Here is a 19204-nt window from a genome sequence, read left to right on the forward strand (position 1 = left end):
GCGGTTCTCGTCTCCCCGGCAGTGACGGTGGTCAGCGGGCTCCTCACGGGGCTGCCTTTTTTAGGTGGTTTTTTTTTTGTCTCTCGGAGCTGCGCCGCTACCTCAGCGAGGAGGCGAGGAGCGGCGGCGGGGCGGCCCCGGTGCTCGCTTGTGGCGGCGGGGCCCGGGAGAGGGGTCGGCCCGCGGCGCCCCGCCGCCCACCCGCCGCCTCCGGGCTGCCCGGGCAGCCGCCGCAGCTCTGCGCGGGGCTTTGTCTTTCCCCCAGCCGCTGGCCTGAGCCGTGGCAGCGGGCTGGGGCTGCCGGCCCCCGCGGGCCGCAGAGGCTGCCTTGGGGCCTGCGGTAACGCTGTCGCGGGGGGGTGGCTCAGGAGCCCCTTTCCACCTCTGCGAGCGGGCAAAGGCAAGAAAAGAAAGCCGGTAGCGGAATCCCCAGCCGTCGCCCCCGACTGCTGATTTCTCCGCAAGCGTTTAACCACCGGGGAGGGCTGGGAGGCGGCAGCAGCTCAGGTGTCTGGCTGATCTTGTGTCGTGACAGTCAGCTCCGGGGCCGGAGCAGCCGAGGGGAAGAGGCCTTTTGATTTGCTTCCCAGTGAAACCGGGGTCTTTTGTTTTCCCTTTGTCCCTAGCTTCGTCTGGAATTGTACATTGACAAATCAAGGGGAGCGGAACTGAAGGTCAGTCGAGATGTTACTTTTCCACGTGTGCCTTGTGCTTGCGAGTCGGACTGCTGACTACGGAGGGATAACCTTTGTACTCGCCGAGGGCCCGCGAGGCTCCGTGTGCCCGCCGCTTCCGAGTGCTGCGCTGCGGCTCGGGCAACGGCCGGGGAGGAATTGTTGGTCCCTCGTGGTTACGCAGCCGGGCCTGCTAGGCGCTTAAAGCAGCGCGTCTGGCCGGGCAGTATTATTTTTCTAGATTGTAAATGAGCCTGAGGTATAAACCCGCCTACGTTTCCGTATGGCGGTGTGCTTTGTCAGAGACCTCAGATGTACTGACGGAGCTGGCACAGAGTTCCCTTGGGACTCCAGATTTGACTGTCTTGTTGAAAGGCTCCAGAGCCTGCTTTGAAAGTCACTTGACAAGGCACAGATTTGCCGTGATTTTTTGACAAGGCACAGCTTTGCCATGATTTTTATACTTGAATTCCGACTGTAATGCCAATGCCATGTGTTAGCCTTTCTCCAGCAGCTATTAAAAACAGAATGAGCGTTAAGAATCTGATTACCTTTTAACTAAATTCAAAACAAAGATGCGGGGTGAAGCGACTGGAAGCGTCCTGCAAGTCTGACGTGGGTATCGCTGCCGTGCATGTTATCTGCCTGTCTACTGATCGCTCCTGCCTCTTGTTCTGCCGCGGTAATTCCTCTGGGTAAGGCGTTGGGCTCTGACTGTAGTGCACCCCGACTCCCTCCTGACCCCTGCGAGACGTTATCGGTGTTTGCCTTCCTCCCGTTTCACAGGGCCTCGGCTGTTGCGTGCAGAGAAGCTGTCAGCCTTGTGAGAGAGCATGCAGCCGGCAAGCGCATCGTGGTGCTTCGGTACCGAGCTGGTACCACAGGCATCCGTCTTTTGTTTGCGAAAAGGGATCGCGAGGAAATGTGCTGACGTTGGAGGGGGAAAGGTGGCGGGGGAACAGGTAGGAGGCAGCTTTCAACCAGTTTTAGGCTTAACTCCTGTGTTCCTGAGCATGGTTCTGGGCTTCGAGGGGTTTGCTTTTGGCTTTTCGCCTTAAGCGCGTCCTCCGTCACCGCTGTCGGCGTGCGCTGAGCTGCGGCTCAGGGGACTGCAGCGATAGAGGCCGTGTGCGTGCCAACCGTCCTCAAGGCTATAGCTGTATTCTACCCTAAAAAAAGCTTTCTGTAATATTATGCTTCCGTTAGGACGCAATTTTCTCGTGTTCCCCCCACCTCAGGGTGATTTTCCCACACCCCTAACCCCAAACCCTAAGCCCACCTGCAACACCCCATTTTCTCCTAGGCTTTTAGGAGTGGCCTGAGAGGTGCTTGCAGGGTGTTCCATTTTGCCTTAGACAGCTTAGGAGACCAACCAAATGCCTGGAGATCTGTATCTATCGTTAGGCTCCTAGTGGGATTCACACAAAACCAGTATGTGTGGGCACATTCTCCTAGCAGCTTGGTGTCTTTTTGCTGTTGCAGAGGTGATTTCCAGGCGGAGCTGACCAGTGGGGTTCTCTGGCTGAGGGGAAGACCAGCAGTCAGCTGGTGGATGTGCTTCTGGAAGAAATAGCAACGGGAGCTCTAAGAGGGGGAAATGGCTTCACTGCATGGGTATGTGGAAGCTTTCTTCACTGCTTGTTTCCACTGAGATTAATTGGTAATAAATACCCATTAGGAAGGTGGGAGAATTACTTTCATGGCCGGTGTCTTCAATATTCACCTTCTTCTTAGTGTAAACTTTAAAGCCAGGGAAACTCAGGTGCACTAGAAAAGCTGAAACAGTGAGCATACTGAAGACATAGCTGAAGTAGCCACACTTTACAATGATGCCACGTGAACCACCAGACATGCAGGTATTTCTAGTGGGCTCGAGCCCCTGCTAATGCTGCACTATATGGCCAAGCCAAAGGAACAGCTTCCTGCTGCTGAAAAGCCTCATCCTCCTCCCCTCTCCCTGCCCTGGTACTGGTGGCCGTGACTGGGAAGTGTCCAGCAGAGCAGTATTTGGGTTTTCCCGGGTTACTTCTCTGCTGACGAGATTAATGCAGACAAGCGCTAGAATGACTAAGTAGCAAGACTACATAGCAAGGAATGACTGCTTCTTGTGGCATGAGGAAGTTCATTCAACTCACAATGTCCCATTGCACCGTACCCCAGCACATGGGGGAAGCAGGCAATGATACAGGGACAAGGAAGCGTTGCAAGAATTCTTCACGTCATACTAAGCACGACTGTATCCAGAGGTTCTCTCTGGGATAGAGTAGCATTTCTTTGATCCTTCGACATCTTTTCCTCAGCCTTTCCAGAAGCTTGAACTGTTTTCCCTGCCATTCCTGAAAGGTATTTCCAAGGAAGATCTTTCCTTTTCTGGTTTTGTTGGGCAGAACCTCTCAGAGAGTCCCATTTTTTTTCCACCCTGGAGCACTCTAGACAAGTTGCAAAGGTGCTGACAGATGTGTTCTGTAGTACTGCGAGACCCACACAAATGACCTATCCCTAATATAATCCCTAAATCCCTAAAACAAATGTAATCCTTAATTAAATCTCTACTTTAATCCCTAAAACTTAAGTAACGTCAGTTTAATTCTTTGAATAAGGATATGTAGTCAATGAGGTCTTCAGTGCTGTACCTGCTTGCATCAACTAGTTCTTGGATTGGCTCTTTCCTTTTCAGGAGAATGGGATTAAATTAGGGATTAAATTGGTTTTATTAGACTAGCTAGGTTTATCAGACTAACAAAGCTGGAGTGCCCACCACAAGCTCTAACACCTGAAGGCCCTCTGCAGACAATGGCAGTGCAAGCTTGTGCCTTTTCTGTGATGGGAGTTTTTCCCATATTCTTTCTCTCTATTTCCACTTTTCACATGGAAATTCCATTTCTAGGAGAGCCGCGTTATTTTCGTGCACATTGAGAGGCAGCTCCTATGCAGACCGGAACACATGTTCAGTGCTAACACAGCTGTAATTTCGTTCAGGAGGAGGAGGGGAGCGCTGAAGCTTTCGTGGCCAAGCCCCGGAGCCAGGATGTCAGGGAGAAGCAGGAGTATCTGAGCCAGCTGAAGAACAAGCTGGGAGATCTACTGTAAGTATGGAGGGAAGGGGCTGATGGGGACAGTAGCTCAGGACCGCGCATGCAGAGGGAACCCCGCAGTGGACGCAGTGTGCGTGGCCAGCGCAGGCCTCCCTGCGCTACAGAGCTGTGCCCGTTGCAGTGAATGCCAAGACCTGGCTGAGCCCGGCTCTGCGGAACACTGCGAGCAGCAGTCCCCGACCCAAAGAACTTTGGCGTGGCAGACAGCGAGCAGAGATCAGTTGTACCAATAATCCCCTTCGGTACAGTGCTCCTCTGTCGCGACGGAGGGAAGACACAGTCAATCAATATGAGTGATCAGCAGACTTCGTTTATTGTACCTTACAGTCACCTTTTATGCCTTGTTATAATTAGCTCTTACGTATTACAAAAGTTAAGCTCATTATTGGTTAGTTGCCTAAATATCAAGCCCATCCCTAGTTTCTCTTCTGTAGTTATCTGTTCCCACCTGCAACATTCTTTTCCCACCGAAATCTTCCTGTTATTGTGTAACAAGAACAGCCAAAGACAGTGTATTTTTGCTTTACTTCAGATAAGCTGAGAGCGATGCGGATTTTTGTCCAGCCAGCTGGACTATGTTTATGTGAACTTTTTCAGCTAGCCAGTTATCCACGCTCCTCAGCTCTCCAAAAATAGCAGTAAAATCCTGTACATCTTCAGACACTGGTTCTGAGGAGTGGGAAGAGCAAATAGGACTGACAACTGGTGCAAATCTGAGAAATAATTCCACCTCAAAACAAGAGGCAATTACTGCATTGAAAAATAGTCTGGTGCCACACCGAGCACCGAGGAGAACGCCAGAGGTGGGCAGGTGCCTGTGAAGTGAAATCCTGTCCAACGTGGGCACTGAATTAGCAAGAAGTACAGTTCTGTAATAAGGGATATCAATGCACAATAGAGTGAAGTTAAGGTCTTCCCAGGTTATCATGAATCTAAGATTTCTTAACTTCCGGTCAGTTTGACGTTTAGCATTCACCAGTCTTTATTGCACATGTGTTTAACAACGGGATACTAGTAGAGGCAGAGATGACTGTATCAAAAGACATCTCTGCTCTGCATTTCGGGCAACATGGATTCTCACTGTGACACAAGTAAGTAAATGTTCTTTTCACATACCACAACGTAATGCTGACTGTGTTGTTTTGGAACAGAGAGGGGAAGGCAGATGATCTGAAGACTGCTTTCTGTGCGATTGATCCCAGTATCGACGATCAGACGCTAGATACCTACATTGACCTGCCAGATCAAGAAGATGTGCCTGTGGAAACTGCACTCGAGAGGCTGCTTGCTGGATATGCGAGACGAGTAGGGCCCTCGCCCAGGGAAGGAAGCACGACAGGCTTTGGAGGGGAGGAAGGAGACTTCCAATAATAAGAATAAATGGACTGTTTGATCTACAGGTTTGGGTGCCAAGCCGAGAGTTGGAGTTACTGCGTTAAATACTTCTTCCCATGTCATATGGAGGTACAGCTCGTAAGAGCTGAGAGGGTGGGCTAGCTTGAGCTATCGGAAGCACTTTCATCTTAAGCAGCACAGCACTCCAAGACAATTTTACAGCCTCTGCAGAGTCATTGTAGCTCAGCAAGACCTGTGGTGGGAGGCTGCCTGATCCCCAGACAGAGGCTTCACACCCCCAGGGCGCCGAGGCACTTCAGGCTGTCAGGCGCTCTGCTTGGTGACACAAGAGCTGTGCTCCACAGCCATTGCTGGAACCTGAGAAGCCACCATCAGGCTCCAGGCTGCAGCGTCGCTGCTTTGGCCCTTGGCCCTTACAGTCCCTTGTCTCAAAGAAAGAGGGTTTCAAAGATTCCTTTGCAAAATAAGGTGCCAGTTGCAAGCAAAAGGTGAGGTCAGCCCACACGAAGTTTGCTATCATGTCTGTCCCCAAGGAGACTTTTGTCTTGGTGTGGCTGCTGTTGTCCAGTATGAAATCACTCAACAGACGTTCAAGTGCTGCCCCACGAGTAGATTTAACCAAACTCTGAGCTGCAAAAGTCATCCAAGCATAGAAAAACTGAAATCAGTCCCTTGCTTCGAGGAAGGCACCACGTGCCCTTTGGTAACTTTACTCAGTCGTCCCTACTCATAGTGTCCGCTTTGCCCTGCACATAGCCCTCTCTTGGGAGGGGAGGGAGGGTTCTGGAAACAAAAAAGACTGTAGGAAAACAGCTCTGCTGTGGTCATGCCTGAATTGCCAAGTAACTGGAGCAAACCTGAGAAGCAAAACCCTTTCTTTTTCTTGCGATGTAGGCATATGAAAAGTAGAAAGGGGTAAGCTGAAACCCCAAGACACCTTCCTGATAAAGCACTAGTTTTGTAAACTTGCCAAAACTGATTGCATTTCTAAAGCGGGAAGGCACCACAGCTGGTGTGACACAGCATGTGCCACCCAGAGGTACGAGGCCCTGGGGCTTTCTGCCTTAATACTAGAACCTGGTGCCAGGCACTCCCAACACAAGTCACAAAATAGCAGGAAAGGAGCTCCACCAACCGGGCGGCTGCAGTACCCAATTATATTTCGCTAGATGGCAGCAGCGCTCCACCAACAGGGCCGGCTGCAGTTCCCATTTATGTTTCCCTAGGTGGCAGCAGCGCTCCACCAACCGGGCGGCTGCAGTACCCAACTATATTTCGCTAGATGGCAGCAGCGCTCCACCAACAGGGCCGGCTGCAGTACCCAAATATATTTCGCTAGATGGCAGCAGCGCTCCACCAACAGGGCCGGCTGCAGTACCCAAATATATTTCGCTAGATGGCAGCAGCGCTCCACCAACAGGGCCGGCTGCAGTACCCACTTAAATTTCGCTAGGTGGCAGCAGCGCTCCACCAACCGGGCGGCTACAGTACCAAATTAAATTTCGCTAGGCGGCAGCAGCGCTCCACCAACCGGGCGGCTACAGCACCAAATTAAATTTCGCTAGGCGGCAGCAGCGCTCCACCAACCGGGCGGCTGCAGTACCCAAATATATTTCGCTAGATGGCAGAAGCGCTCCACCAAAAGGGCCGGATGCAGTACCCAAATATATTTCGCTAGATGGCAGCAGCGCTCCACCAACCGGGCGGCTGCAGTACCCAAATATATTTCGCTAGGTGGCAGCAGCGCTCCACCAACAGGGCCGGATGCATTACCCAATTATATTTCGCTAGATGGCAGCAGCGATCCATCAACCGGGCGGCTGCAGTACCCAAATATATTTCGCTAGATGGCAGCAGCGCTCCACCAACAGGGCCGGCTGCAGTACCCAAATATATTTCGCTAGATGGCAGCAGCGCTCCACCAACAGGGCCGGCTGCAGTACCCATATATATTTCGCTAGATGGCAGCAGCGCTCCACCAACAGGGCCGGCTGCAGTACCCAAATATATTTCGCTAGATGGAAGCAGCGCTCCACCAACAGGGCCGGCTGCAGTACCCATATATATTTCGCTAGATGACAGCAGCGATCCACCAACAGGGCCGGATGCAGTACCCAATTAAATTTCGCTAGATGGCAGCAGCGCTCCACCAACAGGGCCGGCTGCAGTACCCAAATATATTTCGCTAGATGGCAGCAGCGCTCCACCAACAGGGCCGGATGCAGTACCCAACTATATTTCGCTAGATGGCAGCAGCGCTCCACCAACAGGGCCGGCTGCAGTACCCAAATATATTTCGCTAGATGGCAGCAGCGCTCCACCAACAGGGCCGGCTGCAGTACCCATTAAAATTTCGCTAGGTGGCAGCAGCGCTCCACCAACAGGGCCGGATGCAGTACCTAATTATATTTCGCTAGATGGCAGCAGCGCTCCACTAACCGGGCAGCGCATGCGCAGAAACGGCTTGACGCCAAAGGGGCGGGGCTTCCGGCCTCGTACGTATGGGCTACGCATACGGCCCCGGAAGGTGGGTTCATTGCCGGCTTGCGCGCGAGCTGCAGTGGCTGTGGAGGTGCGGAGCCTTCGCCGGGAGCCTGGAAGAGTTTCGGGCCGGGACGTGCGGCGGCGCGGTGGCTGAGCGCTCGGGCTGAGGGCGGCCGGGGGCCGGCGGGCAGCGGCCGAGTCGGGGGGATGTGGCGGCCCGGCGCTCGGCCGCGGCAGGGAGCGCCTGGTGCCGGCGGCGGGCGGGCTGAGGCAGGCGGGCGGCCCGGCCCGGGACCGGCGGGGCTGCCGGCGGTTCTCGTCTCCCCAGCAGTGACGGTGGTCAGCGGGCTCCTCACGGGGCTGCCTTTTTTAGGTGGTTTTTTTTTTGTCTCTCGGAGCTGCGCCGCTTCCTCAGCGAGGAGGCGAGGAGCGGCGGCGGGGCGGCCCCGGTGCTCGCTTGTGGCGGCGGGGCCCGGGAGAGGGGTCGGCCCGCGGCGCCCCGCCGCCCACCCGCCGCCTCCGGGCTGCCCGGGCAGCCGCCGCAGCCGCCGCAGCTCTGCGCGGGGCTTTGTCTTTCCCCCAGCCGCTGGCCTGAGCCGTGGCAGCGGGCTGGGGCTGCCGGCCCCCGCGGGCCGCAGAGGCTGCCTTGGGGCCTGCGGTAACGCTGTCGCGGGGGGGTGGCTCAGGAGCCCCTTTCCACCTCTGCGAGCGGGCAAAGGCAAGAAAAGAAAGCCGGTAGCGGAATCCCCAGCCGTCGCCCCCGACTGCTGATTTCTCCGCAAGCGTTTAACCACCGGGGAGGGCTGGGAGGCGGCAGCAGCTCAGGTGTCTGGCTGATCTTGTGTCGTGACAGTCAGCTCCGGGGCCGGAGCAGCCGAGGGGAAGAGGCCTTTTGATTTGCTTCCCAGTGAAACCGGGGTCTTTTGTTTTCCCTTTGTCCCTAGGTTCGTCTGGAATTGTACATTGACAAATCAAGGGGAGCGGAACTGAAGGTCAGTCGAGATGTTACTTTTCCACGTGTGCCTTGTGCTTGCGAGTCGGACTGCTGACTACGGAGGGATAACCTTTGTACTCGCCGAGGGCCCGCGAGGCTCCGTGTGCCCGCCGCTTCCGAGTGCTGCGCTGCGGCTCGGGCAACGGCCGGGGAGGAATTGTTGGTCCCTCGTGGTTACGCAGCCGGGCCTGCTAGGCGCTTAAAGCAGCGCGTCTGGCCGGGCAGTATTATTTTTCTAGATTGTAAATGAGCCTGAGGTATAAACCCGCCTACGTTTCCGTATGGCGGTGTGCTTTGTCAGAGACCTCAGATGTACTGACGGAGCTGGCACAGAGTTCCCTTGGGACTCCAGATTTGACTGTCTTGTTGAAAGGCTCCAGAGCCTGCTTTGAAAGTCACTTGACAAGGCACAGATTTGCCGTGATTTTTTGACAAGGCACAGCTTTGCCATGATTTTTATACTTGAATTCCGACTGTAATGCCAATGCCATGTGTTAGCCTTTCTCCAGCAGCTATTAAAAACAGAATGAGCGTTAAGAATCTGATTACCTTTTAACTAAATTCAAAACAAAGATGCGGGGTGAAGCGACTGGAAGCGTCCTGCAAGTCTGACGTGGGTATCGCTGCCGTGCATGTTATCTGCCTGTCTACTGATCGCTCCTGCCTCTTGTTCTGCCGCGGTAATTCCTCTGGGTAAGGCGTTGGGCTCTGACTGTAGTGCACCCCGACTCCCTCCTGACCCCTGCGAGACGTTATCGGTGTTTGCCTTCCTCCCGTTTCACAGGGCCTCGGCTGTTGCGTGCAGAGAAGCTGTCAGCCTTGTGAGAGAGCATGCAGCCGGCAAGCGCATCGTGGTGCTTCGGTACCGAGCTGATACCACAGGCATCCGTCTTTTGTTTGCGAAAAGGGATCGCGAGGAAATGTGCTGACGTTGGAGGGGGAAAGGTGGCGGGGGGAACAGGTAGGAGGCAGCTTTCAACCAGTTTTAGGCTTAACTCCTGTGTTCCTGAGCATGGTTCTGGGCTTCGAGGGGTTTGCTTTTGGCTTTTCGCCTTAAGCGCGTCCTCCGTCACCGCTGTCGGCGTGCGCTGAGCTGCGGCTCAGGGGACTGCAGCGATAGAGGCCGTGTGCGTGCCAACCGTCCTCAAGGCTATAGCTGTATTCTACCCTAAAAAAAGCTTTCTGTAATATTATGCTTCCGTTAGGACGCAATTTTCTCGTGTTCCCCCCACCTCAGGGTGATTTTCCCACACCCCTAACCCCAAACCCTAAGCCCACCTGCAACACCCCATTTTCTCCTAGGCTTTTAGGAGTGGCCTGAGAGGTGCTTGCAGGGTGTTCCATTTTGCCTTAGACAGCTTAGGAGACCAACCAAATGCCTGGAGATCTGTATCTATCGTTAGGCTCCTAGTGGGATTCACACAAAACCAGTATGTGTGGGCACATTCTCCTAGCAGCTTGGTGTCTTTTTGCTGTTGCAGAGGTGATTTCCAGGCGGAGCTGACCAGTGGGGTTCTCTGGCTGAGGGGAAGACCAGCAGTCAGCTGGTGGATGTGCTTCTGGAAGAAATAGCAACGGGAGCTCTAAGAGGGGGAAATGGCTTCACTGCATGGGTATGTGGAAGCTTTCTTCACTGCTTGTTTCCACTGAGATTAATTGGTAATAAATACCCATTAGGAAGGTGGGAGAATTACTTTCATGGCCGGTGTCTTCAATATTCACCTTCTTCTTAGTGTAAACTTTAAAGCCAGGGAAACTCAGGTGCACTAGAAAAGCTGAAACAGTGAGCATACTGAAGACATAGCTGAAGTAGCCACACTTTACAATGATGCCACGTGAACCACCGGACATGCAGGTATTTCTAGTGGGCTCGAGCCCCTGCTAATGCTGCACTATATGGCCAAGCCAAAGGAACAGCTTCCTGCTGCTGAAAAGCCTCATCCTCCTCCCCTCTCCCTGCCCTGGTACTGGTGGCCGTGACTGGGAAGTGTCCAGCAGAGCAGTATTTGGGTTTTCCCGGGTTACTTCTCTGCTGACGAGATTAATGCAGACAAGCGCTAGAATGACTAAGTAGCAAGACTACATAGCAAGGAATGACTGCTTCTTGTGGCATGAGGAAGTTCATTCAACTCACAATGTCCCATTGCACCGTACCCCAGCACATGGGGGAAGCAGGCAATGATACAGGGACAAGGAAGCGTTGCAAGAATTCTTCACGTCATACTAAGCACGACTGTATCCAGAGGTTCTCTCTGGGATAGAGTAGCATTTCTTTGATCCTTCGACATCTTTTCCTCAGCCTTTCCAGAAGCTTGAACTGTTTTCCCTGCCATTCCTGAAAGGTATTTCCAAGGAAGATCTTTCCTTTTCTGGTTTTGTTGGGCAGAACCTCTCAGAGAGTCCCATTTTTTTTCCACCCTGGAGCACTCTAGACAAGTTGCAAAGGTGCTGACAGATGTGTTCTGTAGTACTGCGAGACCCACACAAATGACCTATCCCTAATATAATCCCTAAATCCCTAAAACAAATGTAATCCTTAATTAAATCTCTACTTTAATCCCTAAAACTTAAGTAACGTCAGTTTAATTCTTTGAATAAGGATATGTAGTCAATGAGGTCTTCAGTGCTGTACCTGCTTGCATCAACTAGTTCTTGGATTGGCTCTTTCCTTTTCAGGAGAATGGGATTAAATTAGGGATTAAATTGGTTTTATTAGACTAGCTAGGTTTATCAGACTAACAAAGCTGGAGTGCCCACCACAAGCTCTAACACCTGAAGGCCCTCTGCAGACAATGGCAGTGCAAGCTTGTGCCTTTTCTGTGATGGGAGTTTTTCCCATATTCTTTCTCTCTATTTCCACTTTTCACATGGAAATTCCATTTCTAGGAGAGCCGCGTTATTTTCGTGCACATTGAGAGGCAGCTCCTATGCAGACCGGAACACATGTTCAGTGCTAACACAGCTGTAATTTCGTTCAGGAGGAGGAGGGGAGCGCTGAAGCTTTCGTGGCCAAGCCCCGGAGCCAGGATGTCAGGGAGAAGCAGGAGTATCTGAGCCAGCTGAAGAACAAGCTGGGAGATCTACTGTAAGTATGGAGGGAAGGGGCTGATGGGGACAGTAGCTCAGGACCGCGCATGCAGAGGGAACCCCGCAGTGGACGCAGTGTGCGTGGCCAGCGCAGGCCTCCCTGCGCTACAGAGCTGTGCCCGTTGCAGTGAATGCCAAGACCTGGCTGAGCCCGGCTCTGCGGAACACTGCGAGCAGCAGTCCCCGACCCAAAGAACTTTGGCGTGGCAGACAGCGAGCAGAGATCAGTTGTACCAATAATCCCCTTCGGTACAGTGCTCCTCTGTCGCGACGGAGGGAAGACACAGTCAATCAATATGAGTGATCAGCAGACTTCGTTTATTGTACCTTACAGTCACCTTTTATGCCTTGTTATAATTAGCTCATACGTATTACAAAAGTTAAGCTCATTATTGGTTAGTTGCCTAAATATCAAGCCCATCCCTAGTTTCTCTTCTGTAGTTATCTGTTCCCACCTGCAACATTCTTTTCCCACCGAAATCTTCCTGTTATTGTGTAACAAGAACAGCCAAAGACAGTGTATTTTTGCTTTACTTCAGATAAGCTGAGAGCGATGCGGATTTTTGTCCAGCCAGCTGGACTATGTTTATGTGAACTTTTTCAGCTAGCCAGTTATCCACGCTCCTCAGCTCTCCAAAAATAGCAGTAAAATCCTGTACATCTTCAGACACTGGTTCTGAGGAGTGGGAAGAGCAAATAGGACTGACAACTGGTGCAAATCTGAGAAATAATTCCACCTCAAAACAAGAGGCAATTACTGCATTGAAAAATAGTCTGGTGCCACACCGAGCACCGAGGAGAACGCCAGAGGTGGGCAGGTGCCTGTGAAGTGAAATCCTGTCCAACGTGGGCACTGAATTAGCAAGAAGTACAGTTCTGTAATAAGGGATATCAATGCACAATAGAGTGAAGTTAAGGTCTTCCCAGGTTATCATGAATCTAAGATTTCTTAACTTCCGGTCAGTTTGACGTTTAGCATTCACCAGTCTTTATTGCACATGTGTTTAACAACGGGATACTAGTAGAGGCAGAGATGACTGTATCAAAAGACATCTCTGCTCTGCATTTCGGGCAACATGGATTCTCACTGTGACACAAGTAAGTAAATGTTCTTTTCACATACCACAACGTAATGCTGACTGTGTTGTTTTGGAACAGAGAGGGGAAGGCAGATGATCTGAAGACTGCTTTCTGTGCGATTGATCCCAGTATCGACGATCAGACGCTAGATACCTACATTGACCTGCCAGATCAAGAAGATGTGCCTGTGGAAACTGCACTCGAGAGGCTGCTTGCTGGATATGCGAGACGAGTAGGGCCCTCGCCCAGGGAAGGAAGCACGACAGGCTTTGGAGGGGAGGAAGGAGACTTCCAATAATAAGAATAAATGGACTGTTTGATCTACAGGTTTGGGTGCCAAGCCGAGAGTTGGAGTTACTGCGTTAAATACTTCTTCCCATGTCATATGGAGGTACAGCTCGTAAGAGCTGAGAGGGTGGGCTAGCTTGAGCTATCGGAAGCACTTTCATCTTAAGCAGCACAGCACTCCAAGACAATTTTACAGCCTCTGCAGAGTCATTGTAGCTCAGCAAGACCTGTGGTGGGAGGCTGCCTGATCCCCAGACAGAGGCTTCACACCCCCAGGGCACCGAGGCACTTCAGGCTGTCAGGCGCTCTGCTTGGTGACACAAGAGCTGTGCTCCACAGCCGTTGCTGGAACCTGAGAAGCCACCATCAGGCTCCAGGCTGCAGCATCGCTGCTTTGGCCCTTGGCCCTTACAGTCCCTTGTCTCAAAGAAAGAGGGTTTCAAAGATTCCTTTGCAAAATAAGGTGCCAGTTGCAAGCAAAAGGTGAGGTCAGCCCACACGAAGTTTGCTATCATGTCTGTCCCCAAGGAGACTTTTGTCTTGGTGTGGCTGCTGTTGTCCAGTATGAAATCACTCAACAGACGTTCAAGTGCTGCCCCACGAGTAGATTTAACCAAACTCTGAGCTGCAAAAGTCATCCAAGCATAGAAAAACTGAAATCAGTCCCTTGCTTCGAGGAAGGCACCACGTGCCCTTTGGTAACTTTACTCAGTCGTCCCTACTCATAGTGTCCGCTTTGCCCTGCACATAGCCCTCTCTTGGGAGGGGAGGGAGGGTTCTGGAAACAAAAAAGACTGTAGGAAAACAGCTCTGCTGTGGTCATGCCTGAATTGCCAAGTAACTGGAGCAAACCTGAGAAGCAAAACCCTTTCTTTTTCTTGCGATGTAGGCATATGAAAAGTAGAAAGGGGTAAGCTGAAACCCCAAGACACCTTCCTGATAAAGCACTAGTTTTGTAAACTTGCCAAAACTGATTGCATTTCTAAAGCGGGAAGGCACCACAGCTGGTGTGACACAGCATGTGCCACCCAGAGGTACGAGGCCCTGGGGCTTTCTGCCTTAATACTAGAACCTGGTGCCAGGCACTTCCAACACAAGTCACAAAATAGCAGGAAAGGAGCTCCACCAACCGGGCGGCTGCAGTACCCAATTATATTTCGCTAGATGGCAGCAGCGCTCCACCAACAGGGCCGGCTGCAGTTCCCATTTATGTTTCCCTAGGTGGCAGCAGCGCTCCACCAACCGGGCGGCTGCAGTACCCAACTATATTTCGCTAGATGGCAGCAGCGCTCCACCAACAGGGCCGGCTGCAGTACCTAAATATATTTCGCTAGATGGCAGCAGCGCTCCACCAACAGGGCCGGCTGCAGTACCCAAATATATTTCGCTAGATGGCAGCAGCGCTCCACCAACAGGGCCGGCTGCAGTACCCACTTAAATTTCGCTAGGTGGCAGCAGCGCTCCACCAACCGGGCGGCTACAGTACCAAATTAAATTTCGCTAGGCGGCAGCAGCGCTCCACCAACCGGGCGGCTACAGCACCAAATTAAATTTCGCTAGGCGGCAGCAGCGCTCCACCAACCGGGCGGCTGCAGTACCCAAATATATTTCGCTAGATGGCAGAAGCGCTCCACCAAAAGGGCCGGATGCAGTACCCATATATATTTCGCTAGGTGGCAGCAGCGCTCCACCAACCGGGCGGCTGCAGTACCCAAATATATTTCGCTAGGTGGCAGCAGCGCTCCACCAACAGGGCCGGATGCATTACCCAATTATATTTCGCTAGATGGCAGCAGCGATCCATCAACCGGGCGGCTGCAGTACCCAACTATATTTCGCTAGATGGCAGCAGCGCTCCACCAACAGGGCCGGCTGCAGTACCCAAATATATTTCGCTAGATGGCAGCAGCGCTCCACCAACAGGGCCGGCTGCAGTACCCATATATATTTCCCTAGGTGGCAGCAGCGCTCCACCAACAGGGCCGGCTGCAGTACCCAAATATATTTCGCTAGATGGCAGCAGCGCTCCACCAACAGGGCCGGCTGCAGTACCCATATATATTTCGCTAGATGGCAGCAGCGATCCACCAACAGGGCCGGATGCAGTACCCAATTAAATTTCGCTAGATGGCAGCAGCGCTCCACCAACAGGGCCGGATGCAGTACCCAAATATATTTCGCTAGATGGCAGCAGCGCTCCACCAACAGGGCCGGCTGCAGTACCCAAATATATTTCGCTAGATGGCAGCAGCGCTCCACCAACAGGGCCGGCTGCAGTACCCATATATATTTCGCTAGATGGCAGCAGCGCTCCACCAACAGGGCCGGCTGCAGTACCCATTAAAATTTCGCTAGGTGGCAGCAGCGCTCCACCAACAGGGCCGGATGCAGTACCTAATTATATTTCGCTAGATGGCAGCAGCGCTCCACTAACCGGGCAGCGCATGCGCAGAAACGGCTTGACGCCAAAGGGGCGGGGCTTCCGGCCTCGTACGTATGGGCTACGCATACGGCCCCGGAAGGTGGGTTCATTGCCGGCTTGCGCGCGAGCTGCAGTGGCTGTGGAGGTGCGGAGCCTTCGCCGGGAGCCTGGAAGAGTTTCGGGCCGGGACGTGCGGCGGCGCGGTGGCTGAGCGCTCGGGCTGAGGGCGGCCGGGGGCCGGCGGGCAGCGGCCGAGTGGGGGGGATGTGGCGGCCCGGCGCTCGGCCGCGGCAGGGAGCGCCTGGTGCCGGCGGCGGGCGGGCTGAGGCAGGCGGGCGGCCCGGCCCGGGACCGGCGGGGCTGCCGGCGGTTCTCGTCTCCCCGGCAGTGACGGTGGTCAGCGGGCTCCTCACGGGGCTGCCTTTTTTAGGTGGGTTTTTTTTTGTCTCTCGGAGCTGCGCCGCTTCCTCAGCGAGGAGGCGAGGAGCGGCGGCGGGGCGGCCCCGGTGCTCGCTTGTGGCGGCGGGGCCCGGGAGAGGGGTCGGCCCGCGGCGCCCCGCCGCCCACCCGCCACCTCCGGGCTGCCCGGGCAGCCGCCGCAGCCGCCGCAGCTCTGCGCGGGGCTTTGTCTTTCCCCCAGCCGCTGGCCTGAGCCGTGGCAGCGGGCTGGGGCTGCCGGCCCCCGCGGGCCGCAGAGGCTGCCTTGGGGCCTGCGGTAACGCTGTCGCGGGGGGGTGGCTCAGGAGCCCCTTTCCACCTCTGCGAGCGGGCAAAGGCAAGAAAAGAAAGCCGGTAGCGGAATCCCCAGCCGTCGCCCCCGACTGCTGATTTCTCCGCAAGCGTTTAACCACCGGGGAGGGCTGGGAGGCGGCAGCAGCTCAGGTGTCTGGCTGATCTTGTGTCGTGACAGTCAGCTCCGGGGCCGGAGCAGCCGAGGGGAAGAGGCCTTTTGATTTGCTTCCCAGTGAAACCGGGGCCTTTTGTTTTCCCTTTGTCCCTAGGTTCGTCCGGAATCGTACGTTGACAAGTCAAGGGGAGCGGAACTGAAGGTCGGTTGAGATGTTACTTCGCCACGCGTGCCTCGTGCTTGGGAGTCGGACTGCTGACTACGGAGGGATCACTTTTGTACCCGCCGAGGGCCCGCGAGGCTCCGTGTGCCCGCCGCTTCCGAGTGCTGCGCTGCGGCTCGGGCAACGGCCGGGGAGGAATTGTTGGTCCCTCGTGGTAACGCAGCCGGGCCTGCTAGGCGCTTAAAGCAGCGCGTCTGGCCGGGCAGTATTGTTTTTCGAGATTGTAAATGAGCTCGAGGTATAAACCCGCTTACGTTTCCGTACGGCGGTGTGCTTTGTCAGAGAGCTCAGATGCACTGACGGAGCTGGCACAGAGTTCCCTTGGGACTCCAGATTTGACTGTCTTGTTGAAAGGCTCCAGAGCCTGCTTGGGAAGCCGCTTGACAAGGCACAGATTTGCCGTGATTTTTATACTTGAATTCCGACTGTAACGCCAATGCCACGTGTTAGCCTTTCTCCAAAAGCTATTAAAAGCAGAATGAGCGTTAAGAATCTGATTACCTTTTAACGAAATTCAAAACAAAGCTGCGGGGTGAAGCGACTGGAAGCGTCCTGCCAGTCTGACGTGGGTATCGCTGCCGTGCATGTTATCTGCCTGTCTACTGATCGCTCCTGCCTCTTGTTCTGCCGCGGTAATTCCTCTGGGTAAGGCGTTGGGCTCTGACTGTAGTGCACCCCGACTCCCTCCTGACCCCTGCGAGACGTTATCGGTGTTTGCCTTCCTCCCGTTTCACAGGGCCTCGGCTGTTGCGTGCAGAGAAGCTGTCAGCCTTGTGAGAGAGCATGCAGCCGGCAAGCGCATCGTGGTGCTTCGGTACCGAGCTGATACCACAGGCATCCGTCTTTTGTTTGCGAAAAGGGATCGCGAGGAAATGTGCTGACGTTGGAGGGGGAAAGGTGGCGGGGGAACAGGTAGGAGGCAGCTTTCAACCAGTTTTAGGCTTAACTCCTGTGTTCCTGAGCATGGTTCTGGGCTTCGGGGGGTTTGCTTTTGGCTTTTCGCCTTAAGCGCGTCCTCCATCACCGCTGTCGGCGTGCGCTGAGCTGCGGCTCAGGGGACTGCGGCGATAGAGGCTGTGTGCGTGCCAACCGTCCTCAAGGCTAGAGCTGTATTCTACTTGTTACCCTGATGAAACTGTTTCTTTTTTTCTAGGGGGCGTTCCCACAAGGAAGTGGTGTGGAGCCGAAGGAGACTGCGATTGAACAGTGATGGAGCCATTTGGACCGAGTCTTGAAGATCTCTTCGGTTTTTGTTCGAGGAAACTTCGTCTCGAGACAGTCCTATTGCTCGCTGGCAATGGTAGGAAACTGCTTTGTTGAACTTGATGGCGCAGTGTGTTGGAATATTAAGATTCCTCGAGAGATCAGAAGCGAGTAGGTTGTTTCTCTAAGGTAAAGGTGAATAGGCCTGTGTCGTTAAAGGAAAGACTCAAAGTGGGTTTTGTTTCTCTTAAGTACAAAGGGCCCCATCTCAAGTGATTACAAAGTCTGAAATGATTGTTCAAAAGCAGACTTGTGCTGTTTGCAAACCGTCTGTTGCACTGCTCAAAGACAAAAGACGCTCACCGGAGAAAGTTTTTGGAAACCAATGTCAAATAGGCATGGGGAAAGAGCTGGAGAGGTTTATGTATCGTCTGTCGAATTATGTTCTCTTTCATGCCCTTCCATTTTACAATAAAAAGTTTCATGACCTCTTTACTCGTTAAGGCAATGTTGCTAGTGTTTTTATAAGGGGGAAAAAAAAGCGTAAGCCTAGTCTCTCGAGTGATTTTTTTTTTTCTTTTTCTCTAGACTAGTTGAATCGAAAATGTTCGCTGTAAGAACTTCATCCACCGAGATGTGAAGCCAGGCAACTTCCTAACGGGCCGTGGGCAGAGTTCCCTTATTGATGCCATGCCTATAATAAACTGTGCGGTCCGTTAGCTAGACGGGCTGCAATACCCAATTTTTTTCGCCAGACGGCAGCACCGCCCCAGGCGGAGTAAGGGCAGCGCATGCGCAGACGCGGCTTGACGCCAAAGGGGGCGGGGCTTCCGGCCCCGGGCGTACGGGCACATGACGCAATCCCGCTTTGGCGCATGCGCAGAAGCCCTTCTGGCCAACCGAGGGCAGCGCATGCGCAGAAGCGGCTTTGACCCCTAGGGGCGGGGCTTCCGGCCTCCTGCGTAAGGGCATATGACGCATCCGGCCCGGGAAAGGTGGGATCACTTCCGGCCCGCGCGGCGCCGGGCCTAACCCGAACCCTAACCTAACCCGAACCCGAACCCTAACCCTAACCTAACCCGAACCCTAACCTAACCCGAACCCTAACCTAACCCGAACCCGAACCCTAACCCTGACCTAACCCGAACCCGAACCCGAACCCGAACCCTAACCTAACCCGAACCCGAACCCTAACCCTAACCTAACCCGAACCCTAACCTAACCCGAACCCTAACCCTAACCCTAACACTAACACTAACCTAACCCGAACCCTAACCTAACCCGAACCCGAACCCTAACCCTAACCTAACCCGAACCCTAACCTAACCCGAACCCTAACCCTAACCTAACCCGAACCCGAACCCGAACCCTAACCCTAACCTAACCCGAACCCTAACCTAACCCGAACCTAACCCGAACCCGAACCCTAACCTAACCCGAACCCTAACCTA

General features: G+C 53.7%; 3 long non-coding RNA genes across 12 annotated transcripts; all 3 read left to right on the top strand.

Moving 5' to 3' along the window:
- The first annotated feature begins 655 nt into the window (after positions 1 to 655).
- LOC130143536 (uncharacterized) lies at positions 656 to 5168 on the top strand. Of its 7 annotated transcripts, none has more exons than XR_008819762.1 (5): positions 965 to 1356; positions 1461 to 1636; positions 2157 to 2288; positions 3654 to 3760; positions 4921 to 5168. It is a non-coding gene; the product is annotated as an uncharacterized LOC130143536 (long non-coding RNA). The 7 variants fall into 7 exon arrangements; XR_008819761.1 differs by having other exon boundaries at positions 966 to 1369; XR_008819764.1 differs by lacking the exons at positions 965 to 1356; positions 1461 to 1636 and adding an exon at positions 656 to 674.
- Positions 5169 to 8409: 3241 nt separating this feature from the next.
- On the top strand, positions 8410 to 13096 carry LOC130143533 (uncharacterized). 4 transcript variants are annotated; one of them, XR_008819756.1, is made up of 4 exons: positions 8410 to 8601; positions 9388 to 10216; positions 11582 to 11688; positions 12849 to 13096. It is a non-coding gene; the product is annotated as an uncharacterized LOC130143533 (long non-coding RNA). The 4 variants fall into 4 exon arrangements; XR_008819757.1 differs by having other exon boundaries at positions 8583 to 8601; positions 10085 to 10216; XR_008819754.1 differs by lacking the exon at positions 8410 to 8601 and adding an exon at positions 8608 to 9296.
- Positions 13097 to 16781: 3685 nt separating this feature from the next.
- Positions 16782 to 18558, top strand: LOC130143538 (uncharacterized). Its single transcript, XR_008819765.1, has 3 exons — positions 16782 to 17462; positions 17704 to 17850; positions 18342 to 18558. It is a non-coding gene; the product is annotated as an uncharacterized LOC130143538 (long non-coding RNA).
- Positions 18559 to 19204: the final 646 nt, after the last annotated feature.

This window comes from Falco biarmicus, unplaced genomic scaffold (assembly GCF_023638135.1).
Source record: "Falco biarmicus isolate bFalBia1 unplaced genomic scaffold, bFalBia1.pri scaffold_41, whole genome shotgun sequence".
Lineage (NCBI taxonomy): Eukaryota > Metazoa > Chordata > Aves > Falconiformes > Falconidae > Falco > Falco biarmicus.